Source organism: Eleutherodactylus coqui, chromosome 7 (assembly GCF_035609145.1).
Source record: "Eleutherodactylus coqui strain aEleCoq1 chromosome 7, aEleCoq1.hap1, whole genome shotgun sequence".
Classification (NCBI taxonomy): domain Eukaryota; kingdom Metazoa; phylum Chordata; class Amphibia; order Anura; family Eleutherodactylidae; genus Eleutherodactylus; species Eleutherodactylus coqui.
The window spans coordinates 200,914,037-200,940,435 of NC_089843.1; the positions used below are offsets into that span (position 1 = coordinate 200,914,037).

At 46.5% G+C, this 26,399-nt stretch overlaps 3 non-coding genes and 1 pseudogene across 3 annotated transcripts; all 4 read right to left on the bottom strand.

Moving 5' to 3' along the window:
- Window positions 1-7,252: 7,252 nt before the first annotated feature.
- Window positions 7,253-7,443, bottom strand: LOC136573845 (U2 spliceosomal RNA). The gene has a single exon (XR_010786063.1). It is a non-coding gene; the product is annotated as a U2 spliceosomal RNA (small nuclear RNA).
- Window positions 7,444-15,383: 7,940 nt separating this feature from the next.
- LOC136574033 (U2 spliceosomal RNA) lies at window positions 15,384-15,595 on the bottom strand (annotated as a pseudogene).
- Window positions 15,596-23,425: 7,830 nt separating this feature from the next.
- On the bottom strand, window positions 23,426-23,616 carry LOC136573931 (U2 spliceosomal RNA). The gene has a single exon (XR_010786132.1). It is a non-coding gene; the product is annotated as a U2 spliceosomal RNA (small nuclear RNA).
- A 2,598-nt stretch (window positions 23,617-26,214) lies between these two features.
- LOC136573910 (U2 spliceosomal RNA) lies at window positions 26,215-26,399 on the bottom strand. The gene has a single exon (XR_010786118.1). It is a non-coding gene; the product is annotated as a U2 spliceosomal RNA (small nuclear RNA).

Genomic DNA, 26,399 nt, shown 5'->3' on the forward strand with positions numbered 1-26,399 from the left:
TTTGTTCTCTCTTCATTAAAATTCCCTGCAGGCGCCATAAAACCACTTTCCTTGATGTCTTTATAAGTTTTCTTACTATTTAAAAGGTATTGCACCGTCTTACCACTAAAATCATATAAAATCACTATCTTGGCTAAAATCTTGTATTCACTTGACAGGTTAAAAGTGTAGGGGGAACTTAAAACCGTGGAGAACCACCCGTGTCTTCTCATAAAATAACCTGCATTAAAACGAATAAAATACGACCAGTAGTGATTTTTAAAAACAGCGCTAAGACACATGCTAAAATATTTCGTTAAAAGAAAAGCTCTAAAATCAGGGAAATCCTTCCCCCCCATGGCTTTGGGTTTTAAAACTATCTCTCTTCTGAGCTTTTCCATTTTGGAGTTCCATAAAAATGTGAAGCATGCCTTTGTGATTTTCTTTAGCAGCCGGTCTGGAGGGGGAAACACCATACTTAAATATAATAAAATGGGTAAAATAATCATCTTCGTTATTAAAACCTTCCCCTCCAGCGTCAGCTGCCGCATGCTCCACATACACAACTTTTTGTTTATTTTTTGTGCCACCAAGTCCCAACTGGTAAAACCGTTGTTGGACTCATTAAAGGAGACACCTAAAATCTGCACGGTATCGGAAGCCGGTACAGGAATGTCCGTTAAAAGCATGTCCCCAATGTTTAAAATACTGCTTTTATTAAAATTCACTTTAAAACCGGAGGAGCAGCAAAAATACTGAATTTGTTTTAAAGTCTTCTGAATTGAGAGGGTGTCCCTGCAGAGCACCGCAACGTCATCCATGTACCCCACTACTTTAGCCTCGACACCCCCCCCACCCGGTAGGGGGATGCCACGAACTTGCTTGTCCTTCCGTAATGCGCATAAAAGAGGCTCCAGTGCACAGATAAAAAGTAGTGGGGACAAGGGACACCCCTGCTTCACTCCGGATTTTAAAAGGACATCCTGCGTCTTAAAACCGTTCACTAAAATCTTACTCGTGCAGTTATCGTAAAAGGCTCTTAGAGACAGTAAAAAGCCTTCCGGTATACCCATCTTCTCTAAAACCTTAAAAAGATAAAAATGCGACACTCTGTCAAAGGCCTTTTCGAAGTCTATGGATAAAATGGCCATTTTGCCATGCCTTGACTTCGTGTCGCTGATGCAGTCCTTTAAAAGGTTTAAGTTATCGTGAATCGCCCTCCCAGGGACGCCACAGACTTGGTTTTGGTGTATAATTTTATGTACTATCTGTTTCAGTCTGTTGGCGCATATTTTGGCCATGATTTTGTAATCGGCATTTAGAAGGGTGATGGGTCTCCAATTTCTGATATCTGTTTTGTCACCTTTCTTGTACAACAGAGACACATCACCCTTCCGCCAGGACCCTGGGAGGCTTTTGGAATTAAAAACTTCTGTAAAAAGAGAATAAAAATCCTCTTTTAAAATTCCATAAAATGTAACATAAAACTCGATGGGTATACCATCCGGACCAGGCACCTTGCCTGGTTTAAAACTACGTATGGTGTCTAAAATCTCCTGCTCCGAGATATCACGTAATAAAAAACTCTGTGAGACAGGATCTAAAACATCAGTAATCTCCTCTAATGAGTCCTTCATAAAACTTATATCCACACTTTTAGTGTTAAAAAGATCCGCATAAAAACCATGTACCTTTCCTAAAAGACCCTGTACGTCTGTGACTCCATCAAGGTTATTTAAAACGCATTTTTTGTCAGTAACTTTCTTAAAAAAATACCTGGAGCAGGTCTCGTTCTCCTCAAGGTGTTTAACTCGGGAACGGAAAATAATTTCTGTGCCCTTCTGCTCCAGGCATTTGGCGATATCTTTTTTTATATCTAAAACTTCTTTCGTCACATCAATATCATGCTCTCTCATCTTGTACAGGGTCTGCAGACGGGTGTTTAAATCAGAATAAAAATCCCGTTTCTCCTTGGCTTTGGAGATCCCAACCCTGATAAAATAGTCCTTAATCTTGATTTTCATTTTTTCCCACCACTGGCTGGTGGGAATGTTGGGATCTCTTACCCGTCTGCACTCTTTAAAAAAGGTAATAAAATCCGATAAAACCTGCGGATCTTGTAGAAGGGACACGTTCATCTTCCAGGCATTTCTGGTTCTCCTTCTTGCTCCAAGGTTTGCTTTAAAAAATAAAACCTTGTGGTCAGAGAAGGTATTATTAAAAACATCAGATCTAAAAGGTTGTACCTGGTGAGAGCAGAAGATAAAATCAATCCTGGAGCTGCAGGTGGTGTTGCTCCAGGTCACGCCGGCCTCTTCAGGTAAAAGCGGGTTGCATGTTTTAAAAACATCCGTAAGCAGGTGATCTGTTACGATGTTCTTCAGCATGTTTGAGGTTTTGTCATAGTTCCTGCTTACGGAGTTAGAGAACCGGCGTTCCCCCCTTAAAACACAATTAAAATCACCAGCTAAAATAAGGGGATAAGAATCGTTAATAAAAAGGGGTAAAATCTCCAACATTTCTGCTCTCACCTTCTTTTCTGGAGAACCATAAAAATTTAAAAACTGACATTTAATACCGTTGATAAAAGCTCTGACCAATAAAATTCTGCCTGGAAAAATTTCATAAAAATTTTCAATAAAAACGTTCCCTTTAAAAAGAATGGCGACCCCTGCTGATCTGGACTCGTTAGATCCAGACCAGACTGATGGCCCATGTACCCAATCCTTCTCATACTTTTTATATTGGGATTTGTGCGGGATGCCGCATTCCTGCAGGAAAAAAACGGAAGCAGCAAAAATGGTGAGGTAGTTAAACAGGGCAGCCCGTCTCACTTTACTCTCGAGGCTTCTTACATTAAAAGTGAGACATGAAAGGTCCGCCATCATTGAGTGTGTGAAGGGATGGTGGTGTACACACCCGCGGTGTTCAACTTAAAACCCACACCCTCCGGCTAAACCAGAGACCCCGCTGGAGCTCTCATACCCCCCCGCATCCGAATCCACGGTGAACAACGATGATGCTGGAGAGGAACTCCCATCACTCAGCTGACCCCCCAGGGCACCCGAGGCAGGAATGTCTGATAAGTCCCAGATGGACGACATGGGTAGCGTCTCAACCCCGGGGGTCGGCAAGTCGGCCTCCTGCTGCTCTCGTTTATCCTTTGCAGGGGTGGGTACTTGGCTCCTGGCCACCACCTCGGAGGTTGCCCTTGGGTCCCCCACCTGGCTGGGAGGGGGAGGGGCACTGGTGGATGGCACCTTAGGGGGACCGTCCGGTTTCCCTGCGTCAGCAGTTACTTCCTTAGGTCCCCCCCGTACCATCTCCGAGTACAGGGTGGCCTTTGAGCCTTTCCGCCTTTTTGTTGCCGCTGCGTCTCCCCCGGGGTCTTCTGCCTCGGGTACCTCCGCAGCCGGCGTCTCCTGCGGGTTAGGACCGGCTTCATTTGGCCGCCCCTCTGACCCAGGCTCCTGGGGTTGGGAGTCCATCGGCCGCTCTGCAGCCCTCCTCTTGCTACGCCGCTGCTCTTTTGCTTTACCTTCCTCGTTTTGGGGGGGTCTGCTGGTGGTATCCATATCCTCCGGTTCCTCTCCTTGGGGGGGTGCGGTTTGGTCTTCTGGTTTCCTTGGCTGCCCTCGCTGCTCCGTATTTCGTGCCCTATGGCGACACTCAAAAGAAAGATGACCAACTCTGCCGCATAGATCGCATTTTTTTGCCATAGGACACTGGTTGGTCTCATGCTCTGAGCCACCACAATTCCTGCAGGTGACGCCGCAACTGTCTTTCTCATGGCCATATTTTCTACAGTTGCGGCAGTAGGCTGGCATTCCCGCAAAATAGAGGTCGCCACTCACGTTACCCAGTTTAAAACGAGCGGGCGGTAATTTCAGACCCCCTGGGCACCCAGGGTCTTTAATACACGTGACCTGAAATCTCCATTTAGATGTCCAAATACCAAGCTCATTCATAATCTTTCCCATACACTTGACCGATTTAAAATAGCCACTCAGGAAAGCTTCCACTTCTTTCTGGTCAGCATAGGGAGAATACATCTTAATCACTATGAGCTTGGTCACATCTAGGACGTGCTCCACCAACTGGACACCCTCAAGCCGTGGATCTTGTTTGGTAGGAATAGCATTGATCAAATCATGGAAAATACCTTTCTGGGTAAAGGTAACATCATAAGTCCTACGCTTGGGGTAGTCCTGTATTGCCAGTATTTCTCGCTTTTGTATATTGAATACTCCCATGAGCACGTCCTCCACCACATAACGCAGGCCACGTGTACCCGCCGCTTCATCGGTAAAAATAACTCGAATGGTGTTTAATATCCGGGCGTATGCCGGTATTGAGTCTGGGTCCGCACCCATGACTCCTGTTATAGCGTCTTACAACACCGCTGTTGTAATTTTTCCACACCTTGACACAAGGTCAAGCGGGCAAGGGGGATCGCAACTCGTTATCCCTAGGACTAGGCCCTCTCCCCAATAGCAGCAGGCGGGTTTAGCCCACCGAAGTGGGCGATCCCGCCAGGCCGAGGAGAGGGGTACCTGGGATACCCTCCGGCTAAGCTCTCCTGCACAAGTGCACTTGAACTTAGCCAAAAGGCCGAGAAGCGATAACCCGTAACGGGTTTCACCTGTAGCCCGCTCCGCCCAACTCCACTTCCAAGGCTTGAGGCAACACGCTCAGCCAGCACTCTGGGCGCACCCACAATGCACCCAGGCAGCTGGGAGAGCTAGTAAAACTTTCCATAGCCCCGCCCCACGCCTTCTCAACCGCGCCCAGCCTCACACCCTCAGTCCTTCCTCTTGCACCGTGCTCACGCATCCTAGGCTTGCAGAGCCTGCTGCTGCTGCAGGACTCGTCAGCTCCCTACAAAGGATGGTTAAGCCGGCGATGACACTAGAAGCAAGCACTAGTTTGTCTCTGAAGGTGCGTCGGTCGGTCGGTTGGAGGGATCTCTTCGGCCGGCCGCATTTCCAGTGGGGACGGATGGAAACTTTTTACCTAAAATAAGGGAAATTGGCTTCGGCCCCATAGGGCTTTATTGCCTTCCCCTGGGCCAGCATTAGTAGACCCTAGTAAGGAGAATATTAGAGCGGCATGGTCATCCGAAGAACTTAAAAACATACAGCAGGCCTTTTTTGCCCGCCCGCCATACATACATACATACATACTTTATATTTTTTTTACATATATACATTATATATATATATATACATACATACATACATACACACATATACACACATATACACACACACATACAATCTAAAATCTATCTTTAATCTATATCTACAAAATCTGTAATTTAGAAATAATCCATATCTATATTCTACATAATTAATAAAGATAGATAGATAGACTCACTCACATACATGCATACATACATACATACTGTATGCAATTGAGCCAGGTGTTTGGAAGGCTGACGATGTCACTCCTTTGTGATGTCATGAGCCAGGTGTATGGCAGGCTGATGTCCCTCCATTGTGATGTCATCAATTTAGAAGCATTAATACCGGGCTTGGCAGCCATTTCAGTCAGTCTCTGCTGCAGCTGGGAGACGGGAGATGGTCTTTATTTCCACCAAGAAGCTGCGGAACTACCGGTAACTGCATCATTTTTATTTTATTCAATATAGGTTTTATTGGTTTCATGGAGGGGGGGAAACTTTTGCCTTATCTCAAAGCAATGTAAAAATAACTTTGACAATGAAACTTAATAAATCAATTTCGAGTTGAACTATATCATGTTTGTCTGTGATATTTTATAAGGTCTACAAACAGGGGAATGAGGGGAGGGTAAGGGGGGGGGAGTGGTAAGGGAGGGTAGGTATCTATGACACGGGAGAAAGAGAAAATAAAACAAAAAGGAGGGGGGGGGGTGGGCTCCGGAATTGTTGTTTCTCTTTACGATTGTGGTTTAAACGTGTTACTCACATGTCCCTGTCTGTAACCACTTGGTAAATAGGGGTGAGCTCCGGGCATCTATCCATATCGCCCAGGTGTGATACAATTTATCATAGCCTGACGGCTCATCTAGAAGCCTCATTCTCTCCATACGCTCTATTTCGTGGATCATTGTTATTTTTAGTGGAGTGCATTTTTTATGCAGCACACAAGGGGGAGACAGCGGCCTACCAAAATCGAGTTGGCTGCTGCTGTGGCTTTCTTTTTTTTAAAAAAAGGTAGGTTCCGTTCTTCCATGGTGAGGAATAGGCAGGGAGGTTCCGTTTTTGCCAGCTGGGGAATGCTTATAGGCAAGGCCTTATCCCTGGTGGTGCGTGTAACGTCAGACCACGTTTTAGACATGCAGCAGCAGCATTCAGTCAGTGGCTGACAAACGAGCTCCATGCAAGTTTACATTAAACAGACACATTTCTTTCTTTACTGTATTGACTGCGGTCTGTAATCGAGCGGTTGAACTGTTTCTGTGACAATGCATTGAATAAAGCAATACATCCTTGTAAAGTAGACGTCCGTTCGTTGGAGTTCTTTGCTCCCCGAGTGTTGCTCCATCTCTAAACGTTGGCCTGGATCTTCATGGACGAATACTGCCCATCCCACGTGGAGCGTATATCTCAGCCCGCGTGGAGTGCTGCAGTCAAATGAGGTATTCCGTGCTACATAGCAAGCCTTGGGCCTGTGTGATTGGGGGTCCGCTGCTGTCTGTCCACTCTGAAGCGCGCATCCGGGGCCGGCCGCTTTTCGACTACCAGCGACTGCAGGTCACACACACAGGCTGGTTGGAATGGCCTAGCATTATCCTGATCTGGAGGTGTAACTTGAAGCTGCGGGGCCCCAGTACAAAGTCTGGAACTGGGCCCCCAAACTATAAAGCTTCATTGATAGCATTGGTTTACAATGTGGGGAAGAGAGACTTTATGGGCCCCCTGGGGCTCCGGGCCCCCTGCACATACACCCATGACCCGAATACGTGGAGCATACAGACGCAGGCTGCCAGGATACGCTGTGCCTGCCCGATGTTTCCAACTTGGCTATTAGCGCAGCGGTAGGTACGAACTATAGAGTGCGGCTGCCATATGAACTGGTGTGTGTGTGTGTGTGTGTGTTGTTTTGCTTCCAGTTGTACCTGTGCTGTGCACACTCTGGCAGACGCAGCTGCTCAGTGGATACAATGTTGCGAGCAGACGGACTGAGTGTCAATCAAAGTGCTTGGGTGGTGGTAGCAGCAGCCGCCACAGCTGCGCTGCACCTCTTGCTCGTCGGTTTTGTTTTTCTGCTTTTGGAAACTGTTGTAGGAAAGGGGGTGCACCGGTCCTGGAGGTACTGCAATACCAGGTCAATGCGTGGAGTGGACAGAGCAAGCTCTTTTTCCAGCTCCCTGTTCTAAAAATCCATTTAATATATGGTCCCCAGATAGGGGACGTATCAGATATTAAACTGATAAGAACAGATTTTTTTTTTTTTTAAGTTGACAAACCCCGAAGGGTATTTTTATTTTAACAACAAATTTCCAGACATAGTAAAAATGCTCATATAGTACATTAAAACACATTGTACAACATATTAAAACATACCATATAAAACATTTTAAAACTTGTCTACATATATTTACATGTTGTTAAAAATCCACATTAAAATCACATAAAAAGGGCGCTTGGTGGCACTATATGATGGAGCTCCATTCCCCGATCAGCCATTTTCTCGATAAAATAGGAAAGTTTTTCCTGTCTACAATATAATATTCATATAATTCGTTAAGAGCAATGGATAAAATATCTTTAACCGATAAAACCTCGTGCTTAAAAACTAAAATGTTTCTGGACTTCCACAGAGCTGCCTTCACCGAGTTGACCATCTTCCATGCCATAATTCTCTCAGTCCGTGTGGGGCATTCCAGACATCCATATAGTATTCCTTCCAGTGTTAGTTTTTTTAGTCTTGTTATTTTCTTAAGCAACGGTAAAAACTGAGTCCATATCCTCTTTGTTAAAAAGCAAGTCCATATCAGGTGCTGCGTTGACTCTTCTTCTGTACATCCGGGTCTTGGGCATGCGGCGGTGTTGGTCAGTCCTCTACGATGCTGGAATGCCCGGCATGGAAGACAGTCGTGTATGCAGCTCCAGGCCAGATCCTTCTGTGGGTTAAAAATATGATTATTAACTAGTCTCCACGTTTCTTTTGTTTTGCGCTCATTAAAATTGCTGACTTGAACATAAAAACCACTTTCCTTAAAACTCTTTATCATTAGTTTAGAATTTATTAAAACCTGTGCACTTTTTCCAGTAAAATCGTATAAAACCACAATTTTCTCTAAAATCGCATAGTCTTTGGACAGATTAAAAGAATAAGGGGAGTTTAAAACCGTTTTGAACCATCCGTTCCGCCTCATAAAATAACCTGTGTTGTAGCGTAAAAAGTAAGACCATGCGTGGTTTTTAAAAAGTGCGCCTAGGCACATGCTAAAATACTTTATATATAAAAAGGCTTTCAGATCGGGGAAGTCTTTACCGCCCATTATTTTTGGCTTCATTACTATTTCTCTTTTTAGTTTTTCCATTTTGGAGCTCCAGAAGAAGGTAAAAACAGCTTTTACGATTTTGTTAAAAACTCTACCAGGAGGGGGGAACACTAGGCTTAAATACAATAAAATCGGTAAAATCACCATTTTTATGATTAAAACCCTCCCCTCCATGGTCAACCTTCTCATATTCCACATACATATTTTCTTGTTTATCTTTTGTGCCACCAAGTCCCAGCTGTTAAGACCTCTGTTGTCCTCGTTGAAGGAGACACCTAAAATCTGCACCGAGTCGGACACAGGAATGGGGACATCTGACAATGGCAGGTCCCCGATATTTAAAATACTGCTTTTGTTAAAATTTACCTTAAAACCCGAGGCGCAGCAATAAAACTCTATTTGTCTGGTTGCTCTCTGGATCGACAGGGTGTCCCTTCCAAGAATTGTCACATCGTCCATGTACCCCACTACTTTGGCCTCGATCCCCCGCCCGCCGGGCAGGGGGATCCCACGGATCTGCTTGTCCCGCCGTATGGTGCATAAAAGAGGCTCTAATGCGCATATAAAAAGTAGTGGGGACAAGGGACACCCCTGCTTCATCCCGGAGTTTAAAAGCACTTCCTGTGTCCTAAAACCATTGACTAAAATTCTACTCGTGCAGTTGTTGTAAAACGCTTTTAAAGACAATAAAAAACCTTCCGGTATACCCATTCTCTCTAAAACCTTAAAAAGATAAAAATGTGACACACGGTCAAAGGCTTTTTCAAAGTCGATAGTTAAAACCGCCATTTTCCCGTTCCTGGACTTTGTGTCACTAATACAATCTTTTAAGAGGTTAAGATTCTCCCATATGCTCCTCCCGGGCACCCCACAGACCTGGTTGGGGTGTACAACTTTGCTTATTACGGTCTTGAGTCTATTTGCGCATATTTTGGCCATTATCTTGTAGTCACTGTTCAGAAGGGTGATCGGTCTCCAGTTTTTGATATCAGTTTTGTCTCCTTTCTTGTATAAAAGAGACACGTCACCCTTCTTCCAGGACCCCGGGAGGGCTTTCGACATAAAAACCTCAGTAAAAAGGGAGAAAAGGTCATCCTTAAAAATACCAAAAAAGGTGACATAAAACTCTATGGGTATACCATCGGGCCCAGGCACCTTACCTGGTTTAAAACTTTTAATAGTGTCTAAAATCTCCTGTTCTGTGATGTCCCTTAGTAAAATCTCACGAGAACCAGGATCTAAAACGTCGGTAATCTCCTTCAACGAGTCGTTCATAAAATCACTGTCAACAGTTTTTGTATTAAAAAGATCCGCATAAAACTCATACACTTTCTTTAAAATACCCTGTATGTCCTTGGTGCCATCGAGATCATCGAGGACTGTCCGCTTGTCTCTTATCTTCTTGAAGAAGTACCTGGAGCAGGTCTCGTTCTCCTCCAGATGTTTCACTTTCGAACGGAATATGATCTCTTTTCCTCTCTGCTCCAGGCACCGGGCGATCTCTTTCTTCACCTCGATGATCTCGTGGTCCACCTCTATATCATGTTCACGGAACTTATACAGGGTCTGCAGGCGAGTGTTCAGATTAGAATAAAATGTGCGTTTTGCTTTGGCCTTGGCGATCCCAACCTTGATAAAAAATGATTTGAATTTTTGTTTCATCTTCTCCCACCACTGGCTGGTGGGAGTGTTGGGATCTTTCACTCGCCTGCAGTTTCTATAAAAAGTGATAAAATCAGATAAAATCTGCGGATCTTCTAAAAGGGACACGTTAATTTTCCAGGCATTCTTACCGGCTTTTCTCTTAAAAACGGTATCAACTTTAAAATATAAAAGCTTGTCATCAGAAAACACGTTAGTAAAAGAATCACATCTAAAAGGCAGTACTTGATAAGAACAGAACATAAAATCTATCCTGGAGCTGCAGATCTTGTTGCTCCAGGTGACGCCGGCTTCCTCTGATGCATTGGGGTTGCATGTTTTAAAAGCGTCAGTAAGTTTGGCGTCTAAAATCACGTTGCTTAGTATAGCAGAGGTCTTGTCATAATTTCTACTTACTGATCTGGAAAGCCGGCGTTCCCCCTTTAAAATGCAATTAAAATCCCCCGCTAAAATAAGAGGATCAGAATCGCTAATAAAAAGGGGTAAAATCTCTAGCATTTCTGCACGTTCGTTCTTATCTGCTGATCCGTAAAAGTTTAAAAACTGCCATTTTATACCATTAATAAAAGCCTTGACCAATAAAATTCTGCCTGGTAAAATTTCGTTAATAGTATCAATTAAAACGTTTCCTTTAAAAAGAATGGCGACCCCCGCCGATCTGGTCTCGTTAGAGCCGGACCAGACCGACGGTCCATGTACCCAGTCATCTTGGTATTTTTTATACTGGGCCCTATGCGGGATCCCGCACTCCTGCAGGAAGAAAACGGAGGCAGCGAAAATTGTCAGATAGCTGAAGAGGGCGACCCTCCTCACGTGGCTCTCGATGCTTCTGACATTAAAAGTGAGTCCCGATAGAGCAGCCATTGGAGACTAGGTGATAACGAGGGTCTTCTCTTAGAAGTCTCCGGGCAAGCCAAAGACCTCGCTGGCACTCTCGCACCCCCCCACATCCGAATCCATCGTAAGCGGGGATGCTGGAGAGGAACCTACCTCACTAAGTGGACCCCCTACGGTGCCCGAGAGAGGGATCTGCGTGAGATCCCATATTGCCTGTATTCCCTCCGGAATCTCCAGGGGGGCTAGCAGGCCAGCTCCCGTCTCCATCTCTTCCCCTTCTGTCGGGGTGGGTACTCGGCTCGTTCCTGATCCACCGCTCTCGGAGGTGGCTCCCCCCGCCCCCTCCTGCTGAGGAGGGGGAGGGGCCTTCTGCGATGACACCGCAGGGGGTACTTTCTCCGGGTCCTCCGGCTCCGCCGGGATCTCCGGAGTTCCCCCCTGCACCACCTCCGAGTATAACCTTCCGCCCGAGCCTTTCCTCCTTTTGTTTGCTGCTGCTGCCGCCGTGCCCCCCGGGTCCTCCGCCTCAGGCACCGCTTGAGCGGGCATCTTGGGAGGGTCTGGACCGGCTTCCTTGGCCCTACTACCTCCACCGGTTTCCCGGGAGGGAGAGCCTGTCCGCCGATCACTCACCCTCCGCTTGATGCTCCGCTGCTCCAAACCGTCCTTCTTGGGGGGTCCACTGGAGACCTCCATCTCCTCAGGTTCCTCTCCCTGGGGGGGTGTTGTTCGGTTCTCTGGCTGCCCTGGCCGCTCCTCGGGTCCGGGCCGCCCTTGCTGCTCCGCTTTCTGTGCTCTGTGGGGACAAGACGTGTAGAGGTGACCAACACCGCCGCAAAAAAAGCACCCTTTTCCTTTCTTACATTGACTCGTTTCATGGTCTGTGCCCCCACATTTCTTGCATGTACTTGCGCAATTTTCTTTTTGGTGACCGTATTGTGAGCAAATCCTGCAGAAGTCAGGCATTCCCGCAAAGTACAGGTCGCCATTCACTTTCCCCAATTTAAAACGCGCGTGCGGTAAGATCACTCCCCCGGGCCGACTGGGGTCACTTACACACGTGGCCTGGAATCGCCATTTTGAGGTCCAAATACCAAACTCGTTCATTATCTTTCCCATACATCTGACAGATTTGAAATAACGTAGTAGGAAGTCCTCGACCTCTTTCACGTCAATGTAGGGAGAATACATCTTAATCACTACGAGTTTAGTGATGTCGAGGACGTGCTCGACTAGCAAGACACCCTCAAGCCTCGGATCTTTTTTCTCGGGAATCGCTGCCACCAAGTCCCGAAAGATGCCATTTTCTGTAAAGGTCACGTCATAGATCCGACGCTTGGGGTAATCTTGTATCGCTAGTATTTCGCGTTTCTGCACGTTAAACGCCCCTTTAAGCACGTCCTCGACCACATACTTCAAGCCACGTGTGTCCGCACTGTCCAAGAAAGAGACACGTATCGTGTTCTTAATCCGCGCATAAGCCGGTATGTGGTGTGGGCCCTCGCCCATTTTAGAAATCGTTGTGATCACAAGACCGCTCTTGTGATGTCCAACTAGGTGGGTGCCCTCCTCTGGCCCGGAGACCAGAAGAGGCCTGGGGATCGTGACTCGTTTACCCTGGGACTAATCCCTCTCCCCAATAGCAGCAGGCGGGTGAAGCCCACCGGAGTGGGCGATCCCGCCAGGCAGAAGAGAGGGGTACCCGAGTTACCTCCTGACTAAGACCGCCTGTACCAGGTACACTTGATCTTAGCCAAAAGGCCGAGAAGCGATAACCCGTAACGGGTTTCACCTGTAGCCCGGTCCGCCCAACTCCACTTCCAAGGCTTGAGGCAACACGCTCAGCCAGCACTCTGGGCGCACCCACAATGCACCCAGGCAGCTGGGAGAGCTAGTAAAACTTTCCATAGCCCCGCCCCACGCCTTCTCAACCGCGCCCAGCCTCACACCCTCAGTCCTTCCTCTTGCACCGTGCTCACGCATCCTAGGCTTGCAGAGCCTGCTGCTGCTGCAGGACTCGTCAGCTCCCTACAAAGGATGGTTAAGCCGGCGATGACACTAGAAGCAAGCACTAGTTTGTCTCTGAAGGTGCGTCGGTCGGTCGGTTGGAGGGATCTCTTCGGCCGGCCGCATTTCCAGTGGGGACGGATGGAAACTTTTTACCTAAAATAAGGGAAATTGGCTTCGGCCCCATAGGGCTTTATTGCCTTCCCCTGGGCCAGCATTAGTAGACCCTAGTAAGGAGAATATTAGAGCGGCATGGTCATCCGAAGAACTTAAAAACATACAGCAGGCCTTTTTTGCCCGCCCGCCATACATACATACATACATACATACTTTATATTTTTTTTACATATATACATTATATATATATATATACATACATACATACATACACACACACATATACACACACACATACAATCTTAAATCTATCTTTAATCTATATCTACAAAATCTGTAATTTAGAAATAATCCATATCTATATTCTACATAATTAATAAAGATAGATAGATAGATAGATAGATAGACTCACTCACATACATGCATACATACATACATACTGTATGCAATTGAGCCAGGTGTTTGGAAGGCTGACGATGTCACTCCTTTGTGATGTCATGAGCCAGGTGTATGGCAGGCTGATGTCCCTCCATTGTGATGTCATCAATTTAGAAGCATTAATACCGGGCTTGGCAGCCATTTCAGTCAGTCTCTGCTGCAGCTGGGAGACGGGAGATGGTCTTTATTTCCACCAAGAAGCTGCGGAACTACCGGTAACTGCATCATTTTTATTTTATTCAATATAGGTTTTATTGGTTTCATGGAGGGGGGGAAACTTTTGCCTTATCTCAAAGCAATGTAAAATTAACTTTGACAATGAAACTTAATAAATCAATTTCAAGTTGAACTATATCATGTTTGTCTGTGATATTTTATAAGGTCTACAAACAGGGGAATGAGGGGAGGGTAAGGGGGGGGGGGGTGGTAAGGGAGGGTAGGTATCTATGACACGGGAGAAAGAGAAAATAAAACAAAAAGGAGGGGGGGGGGGCGGGCTCCGGAATTGTTGTTTCTCTTTACGATTGTGGTTTAAACGTGTTACTCACATGTCCCTGTCTGTAACCACTTGGTAAATAGGGGTGAGCTCCGGGCATCTATCCATATCGCCCAGGTGTGATACAATTTATCATAGCCTGACGGCTCATCTAGAAGCCTCATTCTCTCCATACGCTCTATTTCGTGGATCATTGTTATTTTTAGTGGAGTGCATTTTTTATGCAGCACACAAGGGGGAGACAGCGGCCTACCAAAATCTAGTTGGCTGCTGCTGTGGCTTTCTTTTTTTTAAAAAAAGGTAGGTTCCGTTCTTCCATGGTGAGGAATAGGCAGGGAGGTTCCGTTTTTGCCAGCTGGGGAATGCTTATAGGCAAGGCCTTATCCCTGGTGGTGCATGTAACGTCAGACCACGTTTCAGCATTCAGTCAGTCAGTGGCTGACAAACGAGCTCCATGCAAGTTTACATTAAACAGACACATTTCTTTCTTTACTGTATTGACTGCGGTCTGTAATCGAGCGGTTGAACTGTTTCTGTGTCCATGCATTGAATAAAGCAATACATCCTTGTAAAGTAGACGTCCGTTCGTTGGAGTTCTTTGCTCCCCGAGTGTTGCTCCATCTCTAAACGTTGGCCTGGATCTTCATGGACGAATACTGCCCATCCCACGTGGAGCGTGTATCTCAGCCCGCGTGGAGTGCTGCAGTCCAATGAGGTATTCCGTGCTACATAGCAAGCCTTGGGCCTGTGTGATTGGGGGTCCGCTGCTGTCTGTCCACTGTGAAGCGCGCATCCGGGGCCGGCCGCTTTTCGACTACCAGCGACTGCAGGTCACACACACAGGCTGGTTGGAATGGCCTAGCATTATCCTGATCCGGAGGTGTAACTTGAAGCTGCGGGGCCCCAGTACAAAGTCTGGAACTGGGCCCCCAAACTATAAAGCTTCATTGATAGCATTGGTTTACAATGTGGGGAAGAGAGACTTTATGGGCCCCCTGGGGCTCCGGGCCCCCTGCACATACACCCATGACCCGAATACGTGGAGCATACAGAGGCAGGCTGCCAGGATACGCTGTGCCTGCCCGATGTTTCCAACTTGGCTATTAGCGCAGCGGTAGGTACGAACTATAGAGTGCGGCTGCCATATGAACTGGTGTGTGTGTGTTTTGCTTCCAGTTGTACCTATGCTGTGCACACTCTGGCAGACGCAGCTGCTCAGTGGATACAATGTTGCGAGCAGATGGGCTGAGTGTCAATCAAAGTGTTTGGGTGGTGGTAGCAGCAGCCGCCACAGCTGCGCTGCACCTCTTGCTCGTCGGTTTTGTTTTTCTGCTTTTGGAAACGGTTGTAGGAAAGGGGGTGCACCGGTCCTGGAGGTACTGCAATACCAGGTCAATGCGTGGAGTGGACAGAGCAAGCTCTTTTTCCAGCTCCCTGTTCTAAAAATCCATTTAATATATGGTCCCCAGATAGGGGACGTATCAGATATTAAACTGATAAGAACAGATTTTTTTTTAAGTTAACATCCCCATTGCTGGGGTGACTTTATTTTACACAAAGAGTTTTACAATCATCATCAAAAAGAAACATTTCTGTGAACATTTTAAAACGTAAAATGCTCTTAAAAAAACTCTTTAAATACAGATACAAATACATATAAAATGGGCACTTGGTGGCATCAAATTATGGAACTCCACTCGCTTAAAAGCCATTTTCTAGATAAAATTGGAAAGTTTTTCTTGTCTATTAAAAAATAATCATATAATTCGTTAAGACAAATCGCTAAAACGTCCTGCACTGATAAAACCTCATGTTTGAACAGTAAAATATTTCGGGCCTTCCACAGAGCCGTCTTCACGCAGTTAATGATCTTCCATGCCATTATCTTCTCGGTCCGCGTGGGGCATTCCAGGCATCCATATATCACGGTCTCCATCTTTATTCTTTTTATCCGGGTGATTTTGGTCATCAGAGGGCTTATTTTAGTCCATATTAATTTAGAAAAAAAGCAGGTCCACATGATGTGTTGCACTGTTTCGTCCTCACGACATCCAGGTCTTGGGCAGGCGGCAGAGTTGGTCAGCCCTCTTCGATGCTGGAATGCCCGGCATGGAAGACACTCGTGAACACAGCTCCAGGCAAGGTCCTTCTGTGGGTTAAAAAGAGAGTTGTCGTTAACTATTTTCCATATTTCTTTTGTTCTCTCTTCATTAAAATTCCCTGCAGGCGCCATAAAACCACTTTCCTTTATATCTTTATAAGTTTTCTTACTATTTAAAAGGTATTGCACCGTCTTTCCGCTAAAATCATATAAAATCACTATCTTGGCTAAAATCTTGTATTCACTCGCCAGGTTAAAAGAATAGGGGGAATTTAAAACCGTGGAGAACCACCCATGTCTTCTCATAAAATAACCTGTATTAAAACGAATAAAATACGACCAGTAGTGATTCTTAAAAACAGCGCTAAGACACATGCTAAAATATTTCGTTAAAAGAAAAGCTCTAAAATCAGGGAAATCCTTCCCCCCCATGGCTTTGGGTTTTAAAACTATTTCTCTTCTGAGCTTTTCCATTTTGGAGTTCCATAAAAATGTGAAGCATGCCTTTGTGATTTTCTTTAGCAGCCGGTCTGGAGGGGGAAACACCATACTTAAATATAATAAAATGGGTAAAATGATCATTTTTGTAATTAAAACCTTCCCCTCCAGCGTCAGCTGCCGCATGCTCCACATACACAACTTTTTGTTTATTTTTTGTGCCACCAAGTCCCAACTGGTAAAACCGTTGTTGGACTCATTAAAGGAGACACCTAAAATCTGCACGGTATCGGAAGCCGGTACAGGAATGTCCGTTAAAAGCATATCTCCAATGTTTAAAATACTGCTTTTATTAAAATTCACTTTAAAACCGGAGGAGCAGCAAAAATACTGAATTTGTTTTAAAGTCTTCTGAATTGAGAGGGTGTCCCTGCAGAGCACCGCAACGTCATCCATGTACCCCACTACTTTAGCCTCGACACCCCCCCCACCCGGTAGGGGGATGCCACGAACTTGCTTGTCCTTCCGTAATGCGCATAAAAGAGGCTCCAGTGCACAGATAAAAAGTAGTGGGGACAAGGGACACCCCTGCTTCACTCCGGATTTTAAAAGGACATCCTGCGTCTTAAAACCGTTCACTAAAATCTTACTCGTGCAGTTTTCATAAAAGGCTCTTAGAGACAGTAAAAAGCCTTCTGGTATACCCATCTTCTCTAAAACCTTAAAAAGATAAAAATGCGACACTCTGTCAAAGGCTTTTTCGAAGTCTATGGATAAAATGGCCATTTTGCCATGCCTTGACTTCGTGTCGCTGACGCAGTCCTTTAAAAGGTTTAAGTTATCGTGAATCGCCCTCCCAGGGACGCCACAGACTTGGTTTTGGTGTATAATTTTATGTATTATCTGTTTCAGTCTGTTGGCGCAGATTTTGGCCATGATTTTGTAATCGGCATTTAGAAGGGTGATGGGTCTCCAGTTTCTGATATCTGTCTTGTCACCTTTCTTGTACAACAGAGACACATCACCCTTCCGCCATGACCCTGGGAGGCTTTTGGAATTAAAAACTTCTGTAAAAAGAGAATAAAAATCCTCTTTTAAAATTCCATAAAACGTAACATAAAACTCGATGGGTATACCATCCGGACCAGGCACCTTGCCTGGTTTAAAACTACGTATGGTGTCTAAAATCTCCTGCTCCGAGATATCACGTAATAAAAAACTCTGTGAGACAGGATCTAAAACATCCGTGATCTCCTCTAATGAGTCCTTCATAAAACTTACATCCACACTCTTGGTGCTAAAAAGATCCGCATAAAAACCATGTACCTTTCCTAAAAGACCCTGTACATCTGTGACTCCATCCAGTTCATTTAAAACACATTTTTTATCGGTGATTTTCTTAAAAAAATACCTGGAGCAGGTCTCGTTTTCTTCAAGGTGTTTAACTCTAGAGCGAAATATAATTTCTTTACCTCTCTGCTCCAGGCATTTGGCAATCTCTTTCTTTACATCTAAAATCTCTCGAGTCACATCAATGTCATGCTCTCTCATTTTGTACAGGGTCTGCAGACGGGTGTTTAAATCAGAATAAAAGGCCCGTTTCTCTTTGGCTTTGGAGATCCCAACCCTGATAAAATAATCCTTAATCTTCATCTTCATCTTTTCCCACCACTGGCTGGTGGGAATGTTGGGATCTCTTGCCCGTCTGCACTCTTTAAAAAAGGTAATAAAATCAGATAAAACCTGCGGATCTTGTAGAAGGGACACGTTCATCTTCCAGGCATTACTGGTTCTCCTTCTCTCGGCAAGGTTTGCTTTAAAAAATAAAACCTTGTGGTCAGAGAATGTGTTGGTAAAAACATCAGATCTAAAAGGTTGTACCTGGTGAGAGCAGAAGATAAAATCAATCCTGGAGCTGCAGGTGGTGTTGCTCCAGGTCACGCCGGCCTCTTCTGGTAAAAGCGGGTTGCATTTTTTAAAAACATCCGTAAGCAGGTGATCTGATACGATGTTTTTGAGCATATTGGCAGTTTTGTCATAGTTCCTGCTTACGGAGTTAGAGAACCGGCGTTCCCCCCTTAAAACACAATTAAAATCTCCAGCTAAAACTAAGGGATAAGAACTGTTAATAAAAAGGGGTAAAATCTCCAACATTTCTGCTCTCACCTTCTTTTCTGGAGAACCATAAAAATTTAAAAACTGCCATCTAATACCATTTAATAAAACTCTGACCAATAAAATTCTGCCTGGTAAAATTTCATAAAAATTTTCAATAAAAACGTTCCCTTTAAAAAGAATGGCGACCCCTGCTGATCTGGACTCGTTAGATCCAGACCAGACTGATGGCCCATGTACCCAATCCTTCTCATACTTTTTATATTGGGATTTGTGCGGGATGCCGCATTCCTGCAGGAAAAAAACGGAAGCAGCAAAAATGGTGAGGTAGTTAAACAGGGCAGCCCGTCTCACTTTACTCTCGAGGCTTCTTACATTAAAAGTGAGACATGAAAGGTCCGCCATCATTGAGTGTGTGAAGGGATGGTGGTGTGCACACCCGCGGTGTTCAACTTAAAACCCACACTCTCCGGCTAAACCAGAGACCCCGCTGGAGCTCTCATACCCCCCCGCATCCGAATCCACGGTGAACAACGATGATGCTGGAGAGGAACTCCCATCACTCAGCTGACCCCCCAGGGCACCCGAGGCAGGAATGCCTGATAAGTCCCAGATGGACGACATGGGTAGCGTCTCAACCCCGGGGGTCGGCAAGTCGGCCTTCTGCTGCTCTCGTTTCCCCTGTGCAGGGGTGGGTACTTGGCTCCTGGCCACCACCTCGGAGGTTGCCCTTGGGTCCCCCACCTGGCTGGGAGGGGGAGGGGCACTGGTGGATGGCACCTTAGGGGGACCGTCCGGTTTCACTGCGTCAGCAGTTACTTCCTTAGGTCCCCCCCGTACCACCTCCGAGTACAGGGTGGCCTTTGAGCCTTTCCGCCTTTTTGTTGCCGCTGCGTCTCCCCCGGGGTCTTCTGCCTCGGGTACCTCCGCAGCCGGCGTCTCCTGCGGGCCAGGAACGGCTTCATTTGGCCTCCCCTCTGCCCCAGGCTCCTGGGGATGGGAGTCCATCGGCCGTTCGGCAGCCCTCCTCTTGCTACGCCGCTGCTCTTTTGCTTTACCTTCCTCATTTTGGGGGGGTCTGCTGGTGGTATCCATATCCTCCGGTTCCTCTCCTTGGGGGGGTGCGGTTTGGTCTTCTGGTTTCCTTGGCTGCCCTCGCTGCTCCGTATTTCGTGCCCTATGGCGACACTCAAAAGAAAGATGACCAACTCTGCCGCATAGATCGCATTTTTTTGCCATAGGACACTGGTTGGTCTCATGCTCTGAGCCACCACAATTCCTGCAGGTGACGCCGCAACTGTCTTTCTCATGGCCATATTTTCTACAGTTGCGGCAGTAGGCTGGCATTCCCGCAAAATAGAGGTCGCCACTCACATTACCCAGTTTAAAACGAGCAGGCGGTAGTTTCAGACCCCCTGGGCACCCAGGGTCCTTAATACACGTGACCTGGAATCTCCACTTAGATGTCCAAATACCAAGCTCATTCATAATCTTTCCCATACACTTGACCGATTTGAAATAGCCACTCAGGAAAGCTTCCACTTCTTTTTGGTCAGCGTAGGGAGAATACATCTTAATCACTATGAGCTTGGTCACATCTAGGACGTGCTCAACCAACTGGACACCCTCAAGCCGTGGATCTTGTTTGGTAGGAATCGCATTGATCAAATCATGGAAAATACCTTTCTGGGTAAAGGTAACATCATAAGTCCTACGCTTGGGGTAGTCCTGTATTGCCAGTATTTCTCGCTTTTGTATATTGAATACTCCCATGAGCACGTCCTCCACCACATAACGCAGGCCACGTGTACCCGCCGCTTCATCGGTAAAAATAACTCGAATAGTGTTTAATATCCGGGCGTATGCCGGTATTGAGTCTGGGTCCGCACCCATGACTCCTGTTATAGCGCCTTACAACACCGCTGTTGTAATTCCCACACCTTGACACAAGGTCAAGCGGGCAAGGGGGATCGCAACTCGTTATCCCTAGGACTAGGCCCTCTCCCCAATAGCAGCAGGCGGGTTTAGCCCACCGAAGTGGGCGATCCCGCCAGGCCGAGGAGAGGGGTACCTGGGATACCCTCCGGCTAAGCTCTCCTGCACAAGTGCACTTGAACTTAGCCAAAAGGCCGAGAAGCGATAACCCGAAATGGGTTTCACCTGTAGCCCGGCCCGCCCAACTCCACTTCCAAGGCTTGAGGCAACACGCTCAGCCAGCACTCTGGGCGCACCCACAATGCACCCAGGCAGCTGGGAGAGCTATTAAAACTTTACATAGCCCCGCCCCACGCCTTCTCAACCGCGCCCAGCCTCACACCCTCAGTCCTTCCTCTTGCACCGTGCTCACGCATCCTAGGCTTGCAGAGCCTGCTGCTGCTGCTGCTGCAGGACTCGTCAGCTCCCTACCCAGGATGGTTAAGCCGGCGATGACACTAGAAGCAAGCACTAGTTTGTCTCTGAAGGTGCGTCGGTCGGTCGGTTGGAGGGATCTCTTCGGCCGGCCGCATTTCGAGTGGGGACGGATGGAAACTTTTTACCTAAAATAAGGGAAATTGGCTTCGGCCCCATAGGGCTTTATTGCCTTCCCCTGGGCCAGCATTAGTAGACCCTAGTAAGGAGAATATTAGAGCGGCATGGTCATCCGAAGAACTTAAAAACATACAGCAGGCCTTTTTTGCCCGCCCGCCATACATACATACATACATACATACATAACTACACATTTTATATTTTTTTTACATATATACATTATATATACATACATACACACACACACACACACACACACACACACACACACACATACAATCTTAAATCTATCTTTAATCTATATCTACAAAATCTGTAATTTAGAAATAATCCATATCTATATTCTACATAATTAATAAAGATAGATAGATAGATAGATAGATAGACTCACTCACATACATGCATACATACATACATACTGTATGCAATTGAGCCAGGTGTTTGGAAGGCTGACGATGTCACTCCTTTGTGATGTCATCAATTTAGAAGCATTAATACCGGGCTTGGCAGCCATTTCAGTCAGTCTCTGCTGCAGCTGGGAGACGGGAGATGGTCTTTATTTCCACCAAGAAGCTGCAGAACTACCGGTAACTGCATCATTTTTATTTTATTCAATATAGGTTTTATTGGTTTCATGGAGGGGGGGAAACTTTTGCCTTATCTCAAAGCAATGTAAAATTAACTTTGACAATGAAACTTAATAAATCAATTTCGAGTTGAACTATATCATGTTTGTCTGTGATATTTTATAAGGTCTACAAACAGGGGAATGAGGGGAGGGTAAGGGGGGGGTGGTAAGGGAGGGTAGGTATCTATGACACGGGAGAAAGAGAAAATAAAACAAAAGGGGGGGGGGCGGGCTCCGGGATTGTTGTTTCTCTTTACGATTGTGGTTTAAACGTGTTACTCACATGTCCCTGTCTGTAACCACTTGGTAAATAGGGGTGAGCTCCGGGCATCTATCCATATCGCCCAGGTGTGATACAATTTATCATAGCCTGACGGCTCATCTGGAAGCCTCATTCTCTCCATACGCTCTATTTCGTGGATCATTGTTATTTTTAGTGGAGTGCATTTTTTATGCAGCACACAAGGGGGAGACAGCGGCCTACCAAAATCTAGTTGGCTGCTGCTGTGGCTTTCTTTTTTTAAAAAAAAGGTAGGTTCCGTTCTTCCATGGTGAGGAATAGGCAGGGAGGTTCCGTTTTTGCCAGCTGGGGAATGCTTATAGGCAAGGCCTTATCCCTGGTGGTGCATGTAACGTCAGACCACGTTTCAGCATTCAGTCAGTCAGTGGCTGACAAACGAGCTCCATGCAAGTTTACATTAAACAGACACATTTCTTTCTTTACTGTATTGACTGCGGTCTGTAATCGAGCGGTTGAACTGTTTCTGTGTCCATGCATTGAATAAAGCAATACATCCTTGTAAAGTAGACGTCCGTTCGTTGGAGTTCTTTGCTCCCCGAGTGTTGCTCCATCTCTAAACGTTGGCCTGGATCTTCATGGACGAATACTGCCCATCCCACGTGGAGCGTGTATCTCAGCCCGCGTGGAGTGCTGCAGTCCAATGAGGTATTCCGTGCTACATAGCAAGCCTTGGGCCTGTGTGATTGGGGGTCCGCTGCTGTCTGTCCACTGTGAAGCGCGCATCCGGGGCCGGCCGCTTTTCGACTACCAGCGACTGCAGGTCACACACACAGGCTGGTTGGAATGGCCTAGCATTATCCTGATCCGGAGGTGTAACTTGAAGCTGCGGGGCCCCAGTACAAAGTCTGGAACTGGGCCCCCAAACTATAAAGCTTCATTGATAGCATTGGTTTACAATGTGGGGAAGAGAGACTTTATGGGCCCCCTAGGGCTCCGGGCCCCCTGCACATACACCCATGACCCGAATACGTGGAGCATACAGAGGCAGGCTGCCAGGATACGCTGTGCCTGCCCGATGTTTCCAACTTGGCTATTAGCGCAGCGGTAGGTACGAACTATAGAGTGCGGCTGCCATATGAACTGGTGTGTGTGTGTTTTGCTTCCAGTTGTACCTATGCTGTGCACACTCTGGCAGACGCAGCTGCTCAGTGGATACAATGTTGCGAGCAGATGGGCTGAGTGTCAATCAAAGTGTTTGGGTGGTGGTAGCAGCAGCCGCCACAGCTGCGCTGCACCTCTTGCTCGTCGGTTTTGTTTTTCTGCTTTTGGAAACGGTTGTAGGAAAGGGGGTGCACCGGTCCTGGAGGTACTGCAATACCAGGTCAATGCGTGGAGTGGACAGAGCAAGCTCTTTTTCCAGCTCCCTGTTCTAAAAATCCATTTAATATATGGTCCCCAGATAGGGGACGTATCAGATATTAAACTGATAAGAACAGATACTACACTTGATCTTAGCCAAAAGGCCGAGAAGCGATAACCCGAAATGGGTTTCACCTGTAGCCCGGCCCGCCCAACTCCACTTCCAAGGCTTGAGGCAACACGCTCAGCCAGCACTCTGGGCGCACCCACAATGCACCCAGGCAGCTGGGAGAGCTATTAAAACTTTACATAGCCCCGCCCCACGCCTTCTCAACCGCGCCCAGCCTCACACCCTCAGTCCTTCCTCTTGCACCGTGCTCACGCATCCTAGGCTTGCAGAGCCTGCTGCTGCTGCTGCTGCAGGACTCGTCAGCTCCCTACCCAGGATGGTTAAGCCGGCGATGACACTAGAAGCAAGCACTAGTTTGTCTCTGAAGGTGCGTCGGTCGGTCGGTTGGAGGGATCTCTTCGGCCGGCCGCATTTCGAGTGGGGACGGATGGAAACTTTTTACCTAAAATAAGGGAAATTGGCTTCGGCCCCATAGGGCTTTATTGCCTTCCCCTGGGCCAGCATTAGTAGACCCTAGTAAGGAGAATATTAGAGCGGCATGGTCATCCGAAGAACTTAAAAACATACAGCAGGCCTTTTTTGCCCGCCCGCCATACATACATAACTACACATTTTATATTTTTTTTACATATATACATTATATATACATACACACACACACACACACACACACACACACACACACACACAATCTTAAATCTATCTTTCATCTATATCTACAAAATCTGTCATTTAGAAATAATCCATATCTATATTCTACATAATTAATAAAGATAGATAGATAGATAGATAGACTCACTCACATACATGCATACATACATACATACATACATACTGTATGCAATTGAGCCAGGTGTTTGGAAGGCTGACGATGTCACTCCTTTGTGATGTCATCAATTTAGAAGCATTAATACCGGGCTTGGCAGCCATTTCAGTCAGTCTCTGCTGCAGCTGGGAGACGGGAGATGGTCTTTATTTCCACCAAGAAGCTGCAGAACTACCGGTAACTGCATCATTTTTATTTTATTCAATATAGGTTTTATTGGTTTCATGGAGGGGGGGAAACTTTTGCCTTATCTCAAAGCAATGTAAAATTAACTTTGACAATGAAACTTAATAAATCAATTTCGAGTTGAACTATATCATGTTTGTCTGTGATATTTTATAAGGTCTACAAACAGGGGAATGAGGGGAGGGTAAGGGGGGGGGGGTGGTAAGGGAGGGTAGGTATCTATGACACGGGAGAAAGAGAAAATAAAACAAAAGGGGGGGGGGGGCGGGCTCCGGAATTGTTGTTTCTCTTTACGATTGTGGTTTAAACGTGTTACTCACATGTCCCTGTCTGTAACCACTTGGTAAATAGGGGTGAGCTCCGGGCATCTATCCATATCGCCCAGGTGTGATACAATTTATCATAGCCTGACGGCTCATCTGGAAGCCTCATTCTCTCCATACGCTCTATTTCGTGGATCATTGTTATTTTTAGTGGAGTGCATTTTTTATGCAGCACACAAGGGGGAGACAGCGGCCTACCAAAATCTAGTTGGCTGCTGCTGTGGCTTTCTTTTTTTAAAAAAAAGGTAGGTTCCGTTCTTCCATGGTGAGGAATAGGCAGGGAGGTTCCGTTTTTGCCAGCTGGGGAATGCTTATAGGCAAGGCCTTATCCCTGGTGGTGCATGTAACGTCAGACCACGTTTCAGCATTCAGTCAGTCAGTGGCTGACAAACGAGCTCCATGCAAGTTTACATTAAACAGACACATTTCTTTCTTTACTGTATTGACTGCGGTCTGTAATCGAGCGGTTGAACTGTTTCTGTGTCCATGAATTGAATAAAGCAATACATCCTTGTAAAGTAGACGTCCGTTCGTTGGAGTTCTTTGCTCCCCGAGTGTTGCTCCATCTCTAAACGTTGGCCTGGATCTTCATGGACGAATACTGCCCATCCCACGTGGAGCGTGTATCTCAGCCCGCGTGGAGTGCTGCAGTCCAATGAGGTATTCCGTGCTACATAGCAAGCCTTGGGCCTGTGTGATTGGGGGTCCGCTGCTGTCTGTCCACTGTGAAGCGCGCATCCGGGGCCGGCCGCTTTTCGACTACCAGCGACTGCAGGTCACACACACAGGCTGGTTGGAATGGCCTAGCATTATCCTGATCCGGAGGTGTAACTTGAAGCTGCGGGGCCCCAGTACAAAGTCTGGAACTGGGCCCCCAAACTATAAAGCTTCATTGATAGCATTGGTTTACAATGTGGGGAAGAGAGACTTTATGGGCCCCCTGGGGCTCCGGGCCCCCTGCACATACACCCATGACCCGAATACGTGGAGCATACAGAGGCAGGCTGCCAGGATACGCTGTGCCTGCCCGATGTTTCCAACTTGGCTATTAGCGCAGCGGTAGGTACGAACTATAGAGTGCGGCTGCCATATGAACTGGTGTGTGTGTGTGTGTGTGTGTTTTGCTTCCAGTTGTACCTGTGCTGTGCACACTCTGGCAGACGCAGCTGCTCAGTGGATACAATGTTGCGAGCAGACGGGCTGAGTGTCAATCAAAGTGTTTGGGTGGTGGTAGCAGCAGCCGCCACAGCTGCGCTGCACCTCTTGCTCGTCGGTTTTGTTTTTCTGCTTTTGGAAACGGTTGTAGGAAAGGGGGTGCACCGGTCCTGGAGGTACTGCAATACCAGGTCAATGCGTGGAGTGGACAGAGCAAGCTCTTTTTCCAGCTCCCTGTTCTAAAAATCCATTTAATATATGGTCCCCAGATAGGGGACGTATCAGATATTAAACTGATAAGAACAGATTTTTTTTTTTTTTTTTTAAACCAAAGGTTTT